Source organism: Tamandua tetradactyla, chromosome 18, assembly GCF_023851605.1.
Source record: "Tamandua tetradactyla isolate mTamTet1 chromosome 18, mTamTet1.pri, whole genome shotgun sequence".
Lineage (NCBI taxonomy): Eukaryota > Metazoa > Chordata > Mammalia > Pilosa > Myrmecophagidae > Tamandua > Tamandua tetradactyla.
The window spans coordinates 27669572-27686460 of record NC_135344.1 but is presented as its reverse complement, the minus strand read 5'-3'; the positions used below and the strand labels follow the sequence as shown (position 1 = coordinate 27686460).

Here is a 16889-nt window from a genome sequence, read left to right as displayed (position 1 = left end):
CCTGCTTGCACATAGTAGGTGCTCATGAAATGGTAGTTAATTTTACTTTATTCAAATCTGCTAGTTTATTGATTACTTTTTGCATGTGTGAACATATTTCTTTGTTTTAAAATTATTTAAACATGAAAGATAAGGCTAAAATCCAATCCCCACCACCACCACCACTGTTATAAATTTAGTTCCAAGTTCAGTACAAATATTTATAAACGTATCACATTATAGTAACAGTTGACATCTGTGACATGTTTGTGCTATGCCAGACATTGTTCTAAGCATTTTACCTATATCAATCTTTTTAAAACATTTTTTATTGTGAAATACAACATATATAAAGAAAAGTGATAAATTTCAAAGTAGCTTAACAAGTAGTTATAGAGCAAATTTCAAAGTATAGTCTGGGTTACAGTTCTACAATTTCAGGTCTTTCCTACTGTCTGTTTTAATATACTAGAAACTAAAAAGAAATATCTATGGAATGATTTAGTAGTTATAGTCATTTGTTAAATCCTAACTTCTCTGTACCACTCCTCCCTCTCATTTGATCATTCTCTCAATCTTCAGGGATATTTGGGCAATGACCATTTTAACTTTCTCATGTTTAAAGGGGGTGTCGACATTATGGGGTAGGGAAATGAATCTGGTTGATGTTCTGGGCAAGTCTGGTACCTCTACACATCAGGGCTTATCTGACATAGGAACAATCTGGAGGTTTTAGTTTTCTGAAAAATAAAATTAATAAGTAAAGAGACTTGTATAGACTTAGATAGAGCCATGGGTTTTCTTTAGGGTTTTCAGGAAACTGTTGGTTGGGGCTTGCAATACCATGGCAATTTATAACATCTGGCTGAAGCTTGCATAAGAGTAACCTCCAGAAGTAAGTCTTAACTGTCTTTGAAATCTCTTAGCTGCTAAAACCTTGTTTTGTTTCATTTCACTTCCCCCTTTTGGTCAAGAATGCTTTCTCAATCCTGCAACCCCAGGGCCAGGCTCATCCCTGGGAGTCATGTCCCACATTGCCAGGGAAACTTACATCTTTGAAAATCGTGAAAGGAGAGATTAATAAGTTTATTTGCAGAGTTGGCTTAGAGAGAAAGAGAGAGGCCACATCTGAACCACAAAAGAGGTTCTCTGGGGATGGCTCTCAGGCATGTTTATAAGTAGGCTTAGCTTCACCATTACAGAAGTTAAGTTTCATAAGGGTCAGCCTTAAGATCAAGGGCTTGGTTTATTAAATTGGGGGTTCCCAGTGCTTGAGAGAATATTACTGATTTCTTTTTCTTCCTCTTACCTCTCCCAAGAAGTCTTAGTTATGCTCCCTGCTGAGTGTCTGTATTTACAACAGACATCTGACATTTCTGCTTCTCACTTTTCTCATCTGCAAAATCATATCTCTATCACACAGGCTTTGTTTAATGATCTAAGATGGGTGAGTATGCTTTGTGAGCAGCCAGACCTTTCCAATGTCACTATTATGGTGATGGACATTTTCCCTTTGGATACTTGCCATCATGCCCCACACTATATCCCTCTACAAATCCTATTTCTTCTTGGGTTTTTTTCTTTTTCTACGAGTGGCTCTACCACTTTCTTAGGTTTACATGAGGTTTCTATTTTCTACTGTACCATCCACTGTGTTTTCTTTATTTAGTCATTTTTGGGCTTACTGATTTTTCTTTCAAAATGCATTTCAAATTTGTCCATTTCAGGATAGGGATTTGACCTGACCTCCTACTTTTGCCTATGTCTGATATCTTTAGTCTGTGACATCTCACAAACTCAACCTACCTGAAGCATCACCACCATATTTATTTTCAAAAAAGACTGCATACCTGATATTACTTTCCAAACAGAAATCCTCAGGTTATTCTCATTGCACTTCTTTTATTCATGCTCATTCACTTGCACTTCAGTTTTTTCAATTATCTAATTTTTTAAAATAGCAATTTAAATGCCTAGGCCGTGCGCAAGATTGGGAGATGGTAAAAGATGAATAAGGAAAGACCCATAACTTCAAGAAGACCTTGAAAATCTTGTTATAATAAAGGCTTTTAAACTCTACATATATCCTGCTCTCTGATTTTAATTTTGTTTCCTCTGTAGTATAATGCCCACTTCCAACCCCACTCCTGGCATACTAGATTCATCAATCCTTCCATGAAAAACACATTACGTTCATTTGACTTCAAGGTATTTTTCATGCTGTTCCTCAGCTCCGACATCCTTCATTTATTTGTTAAGCAAACATGTAGTGTTTACGTGTATTGCTGACCTTTCTACATATACTCTGAGGTCTGGTTTAAAACATATTTTGTCTCAACTGATCTTACGTCTAAAATCCTAAAGCCATTATCATTTGTCATCATCTGTCTCTTGTGGGGATACTGGAAACTGAATTATCTCTGCCTTATGGTTTTGCTTTTTTGTTGTGTGTCTTTGTCTAAACCATGAGATTATAAACGCAAAGAGTCTAGTATCATCGTTAACTTCTTGTATCTCTTTCTTCTTCCCCTCTGCCTATACCCACTCTTACCACACAATGAGGTGCCTGCAGGAAACATCATTTTTAATCAATTGCAGCATTGAGGGAAGAGATACTGGCCCCATACTCCCTGCTCCCTGAGATAAGGCAACTCACTAATGTAGTTCTGTCAGAAACTGGTATTGCATATACAAAAAAAGCTTTTATATTCAAAGACATTTTGGAACCAATGAGTATAATAGAGTTAAATGTATTTATTTACAGCATGACTCCTCATGCCCTTTAATAAGCTAATAAACATTATGATTCTTATTTGACTATAAAACACTAAGTTTTGCTGTGGCACATTTTAGAATTAGTGCTCAAAGATCACACCTTCAGAATTGCTGGTTGTAGAACCCCAATAAACCTGAGAATTCCTGAAGTTCACTTCTGGGTTTGTAACAGCTGTATGGAGTAATGCCTGGCTTCATTCCATCTCATTACTTTATTATCTTCATGGTAGACTCTCCAGGAATTATCGAAAGCAGCAAATAACTGTAAAAAATAGCAAAGCAAAGTAACCATGGAACATTATAAAAGGAGTCATTATTAATGAGTACAAGGACATGTGATGACCCTCTTACCTTCAGCCTGTGGAGGTTGCTTAGCAGGTTGGATAGAAGCAGGCAGGCATATGCAAAGAGCACCAGCCTGGGCGTTAAGAGACCTGGGTTCCATGACCTGCTTTGCCCTCGATGACCATATGGTTTGAGCTTGTAATCTCACATCCCCAGCCCCCCCCCCTTTGTTTTATTTATGAAATGAAGAGGTCAGATTAAATAAGAGATTAAATAAGAGCCACAATACCTCCCAGGTCCAAGTCTCTATATTTTTGTAATGTAGATTCTTTACATTTTAGGTTGTGTCTTACCTTTGCATATGAGTCCATGAACTATGCCTAAAGACAAATGCATAAAAGATTAGAAATCTATGACAAGGTATGTGCAGGCCACTGGCTTATGTTTCATATCCCCTCCAATAGCTTGTGTGCTGGTTCCCTAGAGATAATAAACTCAGCTCGTTAGTTTTGAAATGTCTTTTCAGTTATGCATTCTGCATTGAAGAAGCAATGACTGCCTAGGGAATTTTTAAAGTGAAGCGCATGGGGTTAAATCATCACTAATACCCTGTAATGTGACTTTCCTAATGGCTTCTTTAGAAGGTTGTTGCCGGTTCGTTTTTGGCTCTTCCTTTAATTGTGCCAAATGGCAAGAATGTAGGCATTTAGCCACAGCTGCCGGGGAGCATTTGAAGACTATCCAATTCACTTAATTTATGAATAAATACAAATTTGAACTCTAGTCACAACCAGAGGCAGGTGCAAAAAAAACCTCAGTGGATTATGCAGGCTCTTTCCACCCTGGAAGCAAAAGATTTTCTTTTCTTTTTTTCTTATAATTTTGACATATTGATTCAGGGAATGAAACACTGAACTACTTTCTCCATTTCCTCTCTGAAATGTTTGCTTTAATACTCCCCAAGCAGGTTCTCGCTTGGGTAAATAACTTGGAAGGGTAAATAACTTTACATACAACCAAGGTTTCCACAGTGGCACACCCTGATACGTGGGGGGCAGCACTGGTTTTCAGGAAGTGCCCAGCTGTCCTAATTAAAATGTCTAGAGGTCGTAGATAGTTCTCTGGTAAATGACTATGAGGGCATTTGATTGCTATAGTTATTTAGTGCTGTATTTTTGAGAGAATAGCCAGTAGAAGTGACTGATTCATGGCCCTTTTAAAAATGAGATACAATTAAAAATAATACAGGGAAGAAATGCTTGGCTCAAGGTGTTCACAAACACAATTAGGCAATCACTTTTACTTTTCCATTTTTCATGATGACCCTGAAATCAGTGAAGTCAATGAACTTATTTTTCTTCAAATGTTATTTTATTTAATGTACGCTCATTTTATTCCATCTGATCTGTCCTCAGCCAGCTGGAATTGGACCTCATTGCCCACAATTTAACCAAGAACACACACAATAACCACGAATGCCCTCTCTGTGCTTGGAAAGTTGGTATTATTGTATGACTGAACTTTGCCTATTTGGTGGATCTAATGAGATTAGCCTTATCTGCATTAACGTAATTAGATTGTAAAGGAATATTTTGCTTCATAAAAGTAAGCTCAGATCCTTCCAAGGAATACCTATGTTGGGAGAGCTGATGGGAAGATTAAATGGTCTTCAGGGACATACGGATAAATAAGATATTGTTCCTCCTTCCAAGAATTCCTGTTTCATAGAGCACTGGAGAAGAAAGACACACAAACCAATCATTGCAGTCCTGCCTGCTGGGGCTATACCAGAGGAGGGACAAGGAGGGTGCAGTGGAATGGATGGCGCGGTGGAATGCAGGGATGGATTTTTTGAAAGAGGCAAAACTCGAGCTCATACTTGAGGCATGAGCAGCAGTTCATCATCTGGGTAAAGAGGAAGTACTTGCAGATATAATAGCAAATCCAAAGAAAAGATACAGTTAGAGAATGATACAGTTAAAGTCTTTGGGGAATAGAAGACTATTCCCTGTGGTAAAGTCTAAAAGTGTTTGTTAAAAAAAAAAGTGGAGAGGTAAAGCTTGAATGAGAAGCAATGGCTGCATTGTAGAGGGTCTTGAATGGCAAATGACTTTTAATATTTTTCCCTGAAAGCAATAAAGAGCCATTGATGACTTTTAGATTTTTCCCTCTCATACTCATAATATATAGAATTTTCACTTTTGCTAAAAGTGATCATATATAGGCTTTCCATATTTAGTTCTATCTTTCCCTGCTGTCTACTTTAATCTTATCACCCAACTAACCCCTTGAGTACCCCAAATTAACACCCTAATCTAACCTTCATGCTTTTCTCAGGGTTCATGTAATCACATACCAATACGTAAGTACACATAGATATACATATACAGAGTTGTCACCTTCATAAAAATTTGCTCATATTATATGCACTTTTCTGCATCTTGCTTTTCTCACACAGTGCCTCTTTGAAATTCCTCTAAATCAAATTGTGTTTTACTTTTTAAAAAATGTGACTGTACCATATTTTCCATATTTCATTTAACAATTTATCTAGTCATCTATTGAAATGGTTTCTCTTTGTTTCCAGAATATATATGCATGATGTTACAGATATATAACATCCTTACCAACTGTTTTCATTTCTTGGATAAATAATTATTTTAAATAAATTGCCAGCTTACTTTCCCAAAGGGCTGTAAAAAGTCACATTTCTGTCAGTAGCATATGAGAGAACCCTTTAATCACAACTTCTCCAGCACATGTTGCTATGGTTCTTTCTTATTTTGGAGAGTTCATCGTGTATCAGTCACTATCCCATTGTAACATCAGAGCAGTTTTTAAAAATGTTTTTCACTGCTTGAATTTACTTTTCTGGGAATAGCCTTTTTATGTTTTTTGCCCAATGTTATTGTTTTAATTTTTTCTTGTCAATTTTGGGAGCTCTTTTCCTGTCTTCTGCAATAGAAGCAGTTACTCAAAATCTATTCTTTGTCTATTGACTTTGTTTATAGTGTATTTTGTGGTACAGAAGATTTAACTAGTATCTTTGCTTTTGTAGCATTGGGGTTTCTGTTTGTAGTTAAGAAATACAGCTCTTACATTGCAACTAAGATTGCTTAGGATTTTTTTGCAGGATTTTGTTGTTATGTATATTACAATTAAGTCTCTGATCTATGTGGTATATATTTTTAAATATAATGTAAGTCAGGGATCCAGTTTCATTTCCTTCTATTTGAATAGGCCATTTGGCCAGCACTATTATTAAACAAGCTCCTTTTATCCTCACCACATTGAAATACAACCTTTATCATACACTAAGCGAGCCTCTATCCTGGGGTCTCAATTTCTGGAGTCTCAATTCTGTTCCACTGAACTGGTTTTCTATTGCATTACAAATACCATGTTGTTTTACAATAGCCTTAGAATATTTTCTGCTATCTGGTAAGACATATTCTTCCCTTAACACTCTTACAAAATTCTCTTGGCTCTTCCCCTACACTTATTATTCCATAAAAAACTTTAACATCATTGATCTGATTCAAAAAATCTTATGTGGGTTCTAATTAGAATTACATTAAATTTATATATTAATTTTGAAGCAAAGATCATCAAGTTTTTCTCATTTAGGTTCTTCCCTTTCTTATTACATTGAAGAACCTAAGCAGTGGCTAGATGCAAGCAGATGTGTGTTTTGAAGGTTTAGCATAGCATCAGAATGGAAGATGGATTAACCTGAAGTAAGACTGGATGAGAAAAGGCCATCGAATGGCTATTGCCACAATCCAGATAATTTTGAATCCATGCTAAGGTGATAACAATCAGGATGGTGAAGAGGATACTGAAAAGAAAGTTGTTTTGCAGGTAAAACCAACATTACTTAATAATGGAATGGATTTGGAAGTTGAAGGAGACAGGAGTATCTAATGAGTCTCACATCTTTGCTAGATCATAACTGGATTCATGCATGTGCCATCCACAAAGAGAAGTCAGAGGAAGGTAAAAAGTTCTCGGAGTAGAGAGACAATGATCTCACATTGAACATGTTTGATTTTGAGATGCCTAATGATAGATACGAGTTTGGAGCACAGGTGAGAAATCTGGGTTAGAATTTTACAGGAAATGACATCACTTCTTGGACTTTTGGCTAAGATCAAGTATAAAGGAGATGTCCGAGTGGTAGAGCTGATAGTTGAGGGTTTTATGTGGGTGTGGGACTGAGATTGCCCAAAAAGACCTTGTGAAGTGAGAAGATAAAAGTTAATCAAAGGAACTCTTTCACTCTCTCTTTAAAATATCACATTTGATTTCATTCTTGGCAAAGCAACAAAGGATATTTTTACTTGTAAAGAAGTCAGGCTGAGGAGAAATCTTTGCTGTTTTTTTTTTCCCCAAAATAGAAGAAAGGACAGAATACAAGCATTCTTGCATACTGTGATCTGAAGACTGATGGCAAGAATAAATATTTGCTTTATTTATGGTGTTGGGGAAGCCTAGTCACTAAAGTAGGCAGTTAAGAGAAAAAAGAAATCTATGTTACTTGATGGCATAAAGGCTGTATCCCCTTTCTCATATGCACAGATTCACTCACACACTTGCAAAACCACACAGACACAATGACTTATTTAAAAGATCCTCTGCAATTTCTTCATGTTGTTTTCACTTTTTGATGAGCTGCCATGTTTATTTCTAATGATAAGTTTCTTCTGGGAATGTGTCTCTTCACTGCCAGTGATAATATTATCAGTATAGTCAAATAGAGGTCCTGGATGGGGACTGCTTTGCTAAATGACATTTGGCAACAGGCTGATGAGGTTTAGCCAATTGCCTTGCCAGATATTCAGAAACATAATGTATTGTGGGTTAGATGCCAATGGTTCTTGGACCATTTCCTCTCTCTGCTTATGTGCTATGGACCCAGTGGGTGGCTAACAAAGTGGCACACTTTATTCATCTGTGAATAACAGCATGTGCAAATGAAGACTGGGAATTAGACCTCTCTTTCCTTTGCAAGGGGAAAGAAATGTTTTGGTGGCTCATCCTTAATTCTGCATTGGTCTCCAGGCTTATCCATATTGATTGTTCCCATATTTCCATACTGCAATTTGAATAAAAATGTGAGATCTTTCATTTTAATTGCTACTCACATGCAAACTTCAAATACACATCCAGTGTGAGAATGAGAGATATTTTGCATTGAACTGATTTCATTGAAGAAAGGCAGTTAAAAACCTAAGCCCAAACTGAGCGTCCTTTATAAATGATTACAAAATAATGCTTAAAATATTGTATTTTAAACTCAATCTGTCACATATTCAATTCCTTGAGATGTGCTTCTTATTCATTCAGGTATTTAATGTGTTTTTATTTAGGATGGACCATGTACAATCCCCGAACTAGGTGTTGGCCCGCCCTATTTGCTTTATTACATTTCCTCCTTACTGTTTCATTTGTTTACTCCTTTCTTCATATAACTTTCCCTTTCTGGAAAAGTGATACCATTTTCCTTCAGAACTTAATTCAATGTTCTTTTCATGTATTTAGTACTTTCTGAGTTTATTTATTTGCAATTTTACCAAAGTATTTTCAGAATTTACAAAAATACTGAACCCACACAGACCATTTGTCATGCTTGAATTTCCTTCTTTATCTTCACCAATCATTTTATGGTTCATTTGGCAAGGGCCATCTCATATTTTTGTCCTGAATTTAATTGAGTGGACATTATCTTTGAAATTTCATTTTCTAAAACACTGAAGAAATTGAATCTTTTTACCACCCAAGTGAACAGTTATAGGCATCAATATGTTCCTATTACTAAGGTCATAGTTCAATAGAACAGTGTCCATCCTCTTCAAGACACTCTTGGCTCTCCCTTCTTAATCAAAACTCAGCCATCATGGTGTCCTGGATTGGTGGAGGGGCTGGAGAGCAGAGGAGGTGACTGTCCCAAGGGTGAGATGACTTTGGCCTGATCCTCCCACAAGAGAACAACCCATGGATGCTCTCACAAAGGAAAGAGTAGGGGGCATTGCCAGGGTGGTGAGACCCTGCTTCATTCTATACAAGTGTAGTTTATGACGATGGCGCCACTCTGTAGGTGACTGTCATTGCATGTGTTCATTTCCATCAAGACTTCTCAGGCCAATTTAATCCTGTCTTCTGAGTTCTTAACTCTGCCAGGCACTCTCCTAGGTCTTGCAAGTACACAGAGTGATGATTAGGTTCTGGTGTCAACTTGGCCCAAGTAATTATGCCCACTTGTCTGGTCAGGCAAACACTGGCCTGTCCTTTGTTGCAAGGATATCTCGCAGCTGGTTGATAAACTGGAAGGCTGGTATATTAAATCATCAGTTGATTGCATCGTGACTGATCACATCTGCAATCAACTAAGGTGTCTCCCACTAATGTGATAATCCAATCAGTTGACTTTTTAAGGACAAAGAGAGACTTTTGGCTGCTTCTTCAGTCAGTGAGCCTCTCTTGTGAAATTCGTCCAGACCCTTCATTGGAGCTGCCAGCTTCACAGCCTGCCCTGCAAATTTTGGACTCTTCCATTCCCACAGTTGTGCAAGACACCTTTATAAATCTCATATTTATGGATATCTCCTGTTGGTTCTGTTTCTCTAGAGAACACTGACTAATATACACATGGATAAGAAAGATGCTGTGTCATGAGAACTCATACTCTAGCAGAGAATCCTGACTCATACAGCAAGATCCATGCTACTTTTTTCTATGGAAAGTTCTTTCCCTGAAGCCAGACATTTTTCATTAATTTAATGTTTAAATAGTGGGAAAATAGATTTTCTATTTTTTTAACTTATCCTTGTGTTCAAATAGTAACCAGAAGTGTCTTTAGATGTACCTGAATAGCTAAAATGCATACATGGTGTGCCTGCTAATTTGCACTGTAAACCAACACTTCACACATTAATCTCTCCCCTTAAAATAAAACAACATGAGTGTCACCAAAAAAAAAAATCATATATTGCTATCCAGAAACAATTATAATCCTGGAAGGATGATGTTCATGCTGGAAAAAACATACCTGCAAAAGGTTAACAGTAATAAATAACAGCTATGAAGCGTCTATCCCGTGTGCCAAGCACTGAGCTAAGCACTTTACTTGTATTACCTCATTTATCCTCCCAACAACTTAACAAGGGAGGTACAATTATTACTTCCATTTTACATGTAAGAAAACAGATGCCCAGGCAGATGAAGTAACTGACTAAGGTTGCATGGGTTTTAAGGAATGGAAGTAGAATTTGAATACATGGACCATGACAGACTTCAAAGCTAGTTTTCTTAACTACTGCTGAGAGAACTTAACTACTATAATGGACTCACTCTTATTAAAAACCTGTCAGCAATAACCTATGCTACCGATTATTGACTGTACTTTGTATTCTAGGGAGATGGATAACCTCATTGCATTTAATTCGTTAAAACCTGGAGTGGTCAGGACTATTTATTTCTATTTTACAATGAACAAACACTGTTCAGTAATTGCTTATGGCCATAAGAAAGCATCCTCCTTATCCTATCATTTTCTCTTTATCCTGCTTTATTTTACTCCTTAGAACTTACCTCCATTCAAAATATTTTATATATTTTTATAATATTGCCAATCTCCTCACATTTGATCAGAGGCTCCTTGCTTTTTGTTCACTGCTGTATCCCCAGAGCCTAGCATTGTGCCTTGGAAATACTAGGCATGTGATGAATATCTGTTCTGTGGTTGAATGAGTAAACACAGAAAAGGCCTGTGTGCTTTCATGGATTGCCAATCAGCTGATCTTGCATACTGGGAGGAACTTGATCTCCAGGCCTTTGCTGAGCTCTTTTGAGTGCCTGACCTTGCAGCAGGTGGTTTAGATTGTCATCCAGGCATATCTTAGGAGTGTGTGTGCCATTACATAGCCCCGAGTGCCGTACTACATGCCATTACATGTAGAGGGGGCAAGGAGCACAGTGTTAAAATAAAACCCCTCAGAAATTGTATAAGGCCCAGAAACAATGTTTGGCAAATCCTCAAGTTTCCATTAGCTTAATTCTATAACATACACTTGCACCTTAGACCTTTTCCTTGAATCTGGAATTGATGCCAAAGTAACATCATTCCTTCAGTTACTCCTCCAGAGAGCAGAACTTCTCCACCTAATTTTTGTGCTCTTGGTATCATGTTGCCAATGGAAAAGCATTCAGGGATTTGTCTCCAAAAATAATACTTGGTGCTCCAGGCAGTAATTTGGATCTTACCACTTCCAGAAACTCTTCCCCATTTCTTTCAATTGCCAATTTTGTACCCTGGCCTTCAGGATGCCTCTAATGCAGTGTGTGCCACACAGAGTCCAACCCCAAAATAAATATTTGTTTTTATTTTGAATAAAATAAAAACAGTGAATTGAATCTGACATACAACCTCTTCAGGAAACTTCATTTACCACTATCCCCCTAATTGAACCTCTGATAACTTCCCCCATGCCAACCATGCTGCCTTTGCTCACAGTTTTGCTCGCATACTGCCTCCTCTTCATGGATTGGTTATGCCCCTCTTTCTCACCCAGTCAGTTACTAGTCTTCCCCATGGACAAGTCCCGCAACCACCCACATGAGTGTGTGATCTGCTCCAGTAGAAACAATTCACTATCAGATGCTTATTGAGCATCTACTTTCTGCCCTGAAGCGTGCCAGAAACGAAGGAGTATCGTGAGGCCATATGTGGACCATGAGAAAACTCTAAGAATCTTTGGCATCTCCACAAATGATTTACCATAGGAAAAAGCACTGGTGTTACGATTTGAAAGCAGGACTTGAATAGATATTTGCACAGTGTTCATAGAGCCATTATACGCAATTGCCAAAAGGTGGAAGTAACACAAGTGTCCATCAACCAATGAATGGATAAGTCAATGTGGTATATACATATAATGGGATATTATTCAGCCATACAAAGGAAGGAAGCTCTGATACATGTGGCAACATGGATGAGCTTTGAAAGCATCATGTGGAGTGAAATAAGCCAGACACAAAAGGGCAAACATTGTATGATCTCATGGATGTGAAATAATTAGAATAAGTAAACTCACAGAGTCAGAAACTAGAATACAGATTAACAGGGTTTGGGTAGTGGGTAGGGAATGGGGAATTAATGCTTAAATTGTACAGAGTCTCTGTATGGGTTGAGTATAAAGTTTTGGTTATGGTTGGAGGTGATGGTTGCTTGACATTATGAATGTAACTAGCAGCACTGAAATATATAAAGAAATGTGGTCAAAATGAGAAATTTTAGGTTGTACATATGTTACTAGAGTAAAACCTTTAAAAATACATAGGACTGTAACGACACAAACATGAACTCTATTGTAAACAATGGATTATAGTTAATAGTATAATTTTAAAAATATCCTCTCATGAATTGTAACAAATGTATCACACTAATGCAAGGTGTTATCAATAGGGTGGTATAAGGGGACTCTGTACTTATGGATGATTTTTCTGTAAACCTATAATTTCTATAGCAAAAAAAAAAATTTCTGTAAACCTAAAACTTCTATAGTGAAAAAAATTGCAGAGTATGTAGCATTTGCAACTTCCTTGGTTTGAATCTCATTTGTTTGGAAATTAGACCTGCTTGTCTGCAGTCTGGACACAGTAAAACTAGCCTTTCAATGTCTCCAAAGAAAAGAATTGCCCATCCTTCCCACTATAAGCAAAGACAGGAGTCAGAGCTCCTCCCTCCTTGATAAGGTCTCCAGGTCAGACAGGCAAGATCTGGCTGCAGGCAGCAGCCCTCTACTCACCAACCCCCACTTTTATATTTTACCCCGAAGACCATGTGAACTGACCCTGCTCTTAGGCTTCCAAGCAGCTCTAAAACCAAGTCCTTCAGGGTGGGTCAGGCCTGATTTTCGTGATTGTTGCTGGGTCCTATATTTTGTAGCCATCAGGGATCAGTAAAGTGCAAATGGCCGACCTCTTATCTGTTGGTTTCCTGAAACCTCCGTCTCTTGTAGTTAAATGAATCATAGTAAGAGCAACTCAAAAGGAGTTGGCCCTCTTTTGGGCAGGTTACAGAGTCAACAGTGAACAAGACAGCTCAGGGTCTTACCCTCAGCGAGGATCAATCCTAGTGAGACTTGCCCTGATACCCTGTGCCTATCTGACATGTGCCACTTCAACATTGTCTGTAACTGTCAGATTCCGTGTCCCTCTTGAACCGTGATCACCTTTGGAGTATTATTTATTCTGAGTCTACCGTACCCAGAGGAACTCTAGGTATACATCTGTCACAACATGAATGCTTGGAGAATGAATGAATCTGATCACAATATGGTAAAGTATCCTTTATTCATAACTAAAGGGTTATGTATCCTTTAAAAAAACACATGAGAGAAATGATCAGATTCACAATGAGTGTTAAAAGGTGAATTAAATATTACAGCACCCAAGAGTTTGAACTTTGTCCTGTACAAGTGAAGGAGTCAAGAACAGAAAATGGTAAGCAGTGAGAAAGGAGAAAAGAAAGCATGTTCAAAACACAGAAACTGCAATTCTCAGGGATCAGTTGGACGTGGGAATGGGGACAGGTGGTAAATGAATAAAACTATTCCAGTAGAAATGCACTGAAATGAAAACTGAGTCCTACTGAGTTGAAAGGAGGACAGAGCTTCTGTGGCCAGCATTCCTGCATATTCTGATTGTGCTACAGCTGCATTTAAACTCAGTGGGAAGTTTTCATAATAAAACATTGGAAGGAGCAGCATGGTGATAATTCAACTTTTGTTTTAACTAATTTGAGAAAAGAAATGCAAATATAGTTTGGTATCAAAATACATATTATCCACAGGGAGTGGGAGGGTAGTTCAGTGGTAGAATTCTCCCATGTCGTGCGGGAGACCTGGAGCTTGAGTCCCGGTCCATGCACTTCCCGAAAAAACAAATAAACAAGCAAAACAAACAAACGAAAAACAAACAAAAAGATTTCAACAAATGATGCTGTGACAATGGGCAACTCACATGGAAAAATAATGAAATGTGACCCTGCCATACAACATACAAAAAAAAAAAGATATATATTATCCCCACTCTTGGCTGTGATTCTTTAGGGTGGCTGTATTTAACATTTATTAAGAATTACTGATTGTATATGTATTCTTAATATGCAATTCTTAATGATATTGAGAATTACTGATTGTATATGTAGAATGGAATGATGTGTAATGTTTTGTTTGTTAATTTTTTTAATTAATAAAAAAATTTTTTTAATTAATAAAAAAACATTAAGTATTAACTTTGTTTGTATTTGTCTGAATTTTTTCTTTTATCTCCTTAAACATAGATTTAAATTGTGAACTTTATTTTCTTACTTCCTTCATGATATAATCACATACAATGTTCTGTACAAATTTAATTAAGAGTGGACTATTTGGTTTTTAATTGGATATAATAGGTAGCATTCCCTCCCTCTCTCCCTCTCCCTCCCCTGCCTCTCTCTTACTGTCGCTTCTTTTACTCTCAGTCTGCTCTAACTTTCATTCTGACAAAAATATAAAATAGCAAGGCTGTCAGTAGGGAAAACTGTTTAAAAGTCAACTTACTGCAGAACTCAATGCACAGGTGAGGAACTTCCCCTACTCCTGGATTTGCTATGACAGTATAAAACTTTTGAGAATTAAATATTAATGTAGTTTTTCTCTCAAGAATCTTCAGCCAAATGTTGACAGTCCTGGCAGTTTCCTTCTGGCCAATGAATCACATGCTCTTTCTGTACATACTACATAAACCCTGTCAGTGCCAGAGCTGACCTTCCTTTCTCTAAGCTTTGTATTTGGGCATCCTGCCATCACTTCCAGCTTGACATCCTTAAAGCCACACTCATCATCTCCTCTCCAAACAGCTACTTTGCTTGACCACCCTCCTCACCCCGTGATTTCTCCTGTTCATTCTTCTACTGTTTCGCCATTTTCTACAGCATAAAGATCTAGTTTCTAGCTTGAAGAACATGGCATGGATGAAGGCAACTGAATTTAGTGTCGCAATTTGAGTTGCACAGTTGGATTCAAGTCTGCTTCTGATGCTTGGGCAAGTTAATTAACTTTGTGAACCTATGAAAGGAGATAAGAGTACTTATGTACATGTGATAATTGATATAAACCTACTAATTCACATAGGGGTTTGTATTCCTTCATTTGTTCTAGTTTTTTTGAAACTGCTTTGTAGCAGATCCAAGCATCCTAGGGATAAAAGACCCTATCCTCCTGGAATTTATAATATAACATTTAGTAAGTGATCATAAATAGAAGGCTATTAGCCATAAATGGTTCTTACCATATTCAAGGTTATCTCAGTCTGTTTAAACTAGATTTATGTTCCTTCTGCCTATTTTCCCCATAATAAAGCTTTAAAGCATATGGATCCTAGATGCAGCTTGGGCTTTCTTGCATCCATGCTTTCTTCACCCTGGCATCTACAACTAACATAGAAGATCTTTCTCATTACTTTTCATCCATGTAAATCTTTTTCACCCTTTAAGGACAAGCTGACCCCCTTGAAGTCATTCTAGATTCTTTTAGATAGAAATTCGTTCTTCCTCCTCTGAAATTTTGTAGCAGATATCTGCGCCAGTTAAATAGGTAAAAACTGCCTTTGGATCTACTTGACGTTTTGCAATCCCTAGGCCTCATTCCCAAACATGAAGTCATGGTGTTGAGATCAAAAGTATAGGTTTTGGAAACATTTACAGTAACATCTATAAAAGAACATTATTTCTATTCTCCCATTGAGAATTATTGGGCCAGGAATTTGAAGGGATATTGGTCGCATCCACCTGGGCTCTTCAGTGGGGCACAATGGACAGGATCCTATGACTCAGGCCTCATGTTATAAGGGTAAACTCATTACTAAATGCAGCCCAGCTAAGGGGGAATCTATCCAGTGACATTCAATCGTCCAAAACTGAGAAACCATTCTATCATTGGGAAGGTCTAGATTAGTGGCCCCTAAAGTTTAATTCCTCAGACTAGCAGCATCAACATCACTGGGAATTTGTTAGAAATTCATATTATCTTATTATTAGTCCCATCTCAGCCTACTGAATCAGAAACTCTAGGGGTGAAGTCCAGCAATCTGTGCTCTAGGAAGCACTCTTGGTGATTCTCAGGCACACTAAAGTTAGAAAACCACTAGACAATCCATATGAGAGATTGGATAATGCTGAGTTGTGCGCTGAAAGTAGTATACAGGTCAGCAGCTTGTCAACAGTATTCTATGTAGTCCGACATTCATATCCGTGGTCATATTTTACTATGACCTGCTGAACTGGAAGAAAATTCCCAAGGGCCGTATTGGGCACCCATGGTGTAGATTCCGTCCATGCACAGGTGAGACTAGCATAGCCTCACACCAACTATTTATCATTATCTCTGAACTCCAAAGCCCAGTAAGAGCCCAAGTGGCCAGGTGTCTGTGGCTCCCTCCCTACTTACAAGCAGGAAGTAATAAAAGTCAGTGACTACGCATTTGATGCCTGAGTGATAGAATCAAAATGCAGACTTTGTAGTTGACACTGACATGTCAGACCAAACTACAGCCTTTCTGCTTTGGTTCTCAGTGTCAGTTTTCTAGGAGAGGATAAAGGTCAATGGAACGGGAGAATAGAGCCCATTCCTAACCTTCACACTGGGTTCAAAACAGCCTTCATTCTTGATTGGACCCTGATTTTGGCCATCCTTTATTATCTTCAGTCCCCCGTGATTCAAGGTCCAGATATCTTGCCTAATACTAGGAACTCTTCCTTCCTAGGAGTCTTCACATGGTACCCAGATACCCCTTCATTTAGGCCCCTC

General features: G+C 37.8%; 1 long non-coding RNA gene across 2 annotated transcripts in view; it reads right to left on the bottom strand.

The window, feature by feature from the left end:
• LOC143662573 (uncharacterized) overlaps positions 1 to 16889 on the bottom strand; it is a 55214-nt gene that overhangs the window by 13464 nt on the left and 24861 nt on the right. For both annotated transcript variants that reach the window (XR_013165434.1, XR_013165432.1), the window contains exon 3: positions 2855 to 3016. This is a non-coding gene — a long non-coding RNA (uncharacterized LOC143662573). The remainder of the gene's footprint in view (positions 1 to 2854; positions 3017 to 16889) is intronic.